Consider the following 2,750-nt stretch of genomic DNA (forward strand, 5'->3'; position numbering starts at 1 on the left):
TATATATATACATTTGTTGCTAAGTAAGTGCTATCAAGACGGTTCCATTTCATAGTGACTCTGTATAGGGTTTCTGAGGAGTGGCAGGGGAGTTTCAACTGTTAAGTTTGATTAGAAGTCTACTGCATATCCTACAGTATCACACAAGGACTGTATATATTTGTTGTTAAGTGACATAGAGTTGGTATTGACTCATAGCGTACTATGTACAACAGAATGAAACACTGCCTAGTCCTTGGCCAGCCTCAAAATTGTTGCTATGTTTGCGTCTGTTAATGATGCCTCTCCATCTTACTGTGCCAATCCATCTTACTAGGGTTCTCTCTCTGACCCTCTGCTTTACTTATACATGATGTCCTTCTCCAAGGACTGGTCCCTTCTGACAATATGTCCAAAGTATGAGAGAAGTCTGGTCATCCTGGCTGTCAAGGCACACTCTGGCTGTACTTCTTCCAACACAGATCTATTTGTTCTTTTAGTAGTCCATGGTACTTTCAATTTTCTCCTCCAACACCATCACCCAAATGCATAAATTCTTCTGTGGTCATCCTTATTCATTCTACAACTTTTCCATGAATATGAGTCAAAAACACATTCTAGATAATTTTTCACATTTTGCAAATATTCAAGCAGAAGAATTTAGGCTTGCATTGCAATTTATAAGTTAGAATACTAGGTGCTACACAAGTAATAAGAAAAATGGTAACGCATAATAAATGTGAGGGGAAAAAAAACCCTGCACTTATTTCTTAAGTCTAGAATTCATTTGAAATTTCCTGATTTGAAAGCAACAAAATGGCTAAAAGAGACAATAAACAATGTCTAAGAAAATGTTATTTTATAAGTATCCTACCCGCTGTTCCACAGGAGAAAGATGAGGCTTTCTGCTCCCGTAAACATTTACAGCCTTGGAATCCCTGCGCAGGGTCACTATGAGGCAGAACCAACTCTAACAACAACAACAAAGTAATTAGAATACTCAGGTTTTATGTTGAAAAGTTGCAGTGCAAATAAGTTGAATTAAAAATATATATATATTAAAGTACAATAAATGTAGAAATATAAGGTAATGATATTTCTTGTTCAAATAAAATTATGAGAAGCTTCTAAGAAACCCACTGAAGATGAGCAGTTCCCCACTTTGTATCAACCATGTCTAATTAGGAAAAATGGGAAGGAACTAAGGGGACTGAAATTAAGGTCAACTAGTCAGAAACCACTTTGTTGGTGAAAACTACTGAATTGGAGTATAGTTTCTTCATATAAATAGAAGAAACTTCCTCCCATGAGGCAAAAGATGGTAGAATAGACAGTGCATTAAATGGCTTAGAGAAAATGTTGTTCTCTACTTTCAGGGTAATAGAATCAATGGTCCGATTCCCACACTTAATTCCTTATATTCAGTGAACCTAGACCCACAGGTCCGATTTTCCATTTGCCTAAGGATTCAAAGAACAGAAACAATTCTCAGGTCGCTCATGTTCAGTGAAGATTGCACTTTTTCTTCTGTATCTTCCACTTGATAAATCACAGATTAATACTTAAAATACTTATTTCCTTCTTCTTTCTGAATATGTGGAGAATATTTAAACACATAGTCTGTCAATTTAAAAAAAATAGAGAGAGAGGAAAAGATAAGTTGGAAATCTGTGCAATATAAATTCTGGTTTCTCTATTGGACAGAGCATTTTGAAATCCAATATATACTTTCGGTTACTGTTGTTATTAGTTGCCTTACAGTGATTTCCTACTCAGAGTGACCAGATGTGCAATAGAACAAAACAAAGTGGGTCCTAATATCATGATGATTTTTATATTTGAAATCATTTTTTGAACCAGTGTGATTGAGTCCAGTGAAGCACTTCCTTTTTTACTCTGGCCCTCTATTTTAACAAGCACTAAGTCCTTCTCCAGGGGCTTTTCCCTCCTGATAACATGTCCAAATACAATAGATGAACTCTTTTTATCCTGGATTCAAAGGAACATCTTGGCTATACTTCTTCCAGGATGGATTTGTTCATCTTTCTGGCAATCCAGTTTATTCACCAACACCATAATTAAGAGGCATTGATTCTTCTTTGCTATGCCTTATTCATTGTATAGTTTCGAACACATATGAGGTGATTGAAAATATCATAGTTTATGTCAGGATCACCTCAGTCCTCAAAGTGACATCTCTGCTGTTTAACATTTGCCTGGATGTTTAATGGACATATATAGATTGAAAAGCAGCAAAATTATTTCTTTGATTCTTAAGAGGAGTAATAATTATCATGAAGAAAAAAGCAAGCTCTGATGCAAATACAATTGTTAATGTGGTGGAGAATGTTGCTATTGTTAGGTGCCATCAAGTCGGTACCGACTCATAGTGACCCTATGCACAACAGAACGAAACACTGCCTGGTCCTGAGCCAACCTCACTATTATTGCCATGCTTAAGCTCATTTATGCTGCCACTTGGCCAATTCATGTCGCTGGGTGTTTTCCTCTTTATCTATGACCCTCTGCCTTACTAAACATGATATACTTCTCCAGTGACTTGTCCCTCCTCACAATATGTCTGAAATATGAGAGACGAAGTTTGGCCATCCTGGCCTCCAAGGAACACTCTGGCTTCACTTCTTCTAATACAGATCTGTTGGTGATTTTGGCAACCCAATGATGCTTTCAATATTCTCCTCCAACACCATAACTCAAAAGTATCAATTCTTCTACAGTCTTCCTTATTCCCTGTCCAGTTTTCACATGCA

This window comes from Chrysochloris asiatica, unplaced genomic scaffold (assembly GCF_000296735.1).
Source record: "Chrysochloris asiatica unplaced genomic scaffold, ChrAsi1.0 scaffold00248, whole genome shotgun sequence".
Classification (NCBI taxonomy): Eukaryota; Metazoa; Chordata; class Mammalia; order Afrosoricida; family Chrysochloridae; genus Chrysochloris; species Chrysochloris asiatica.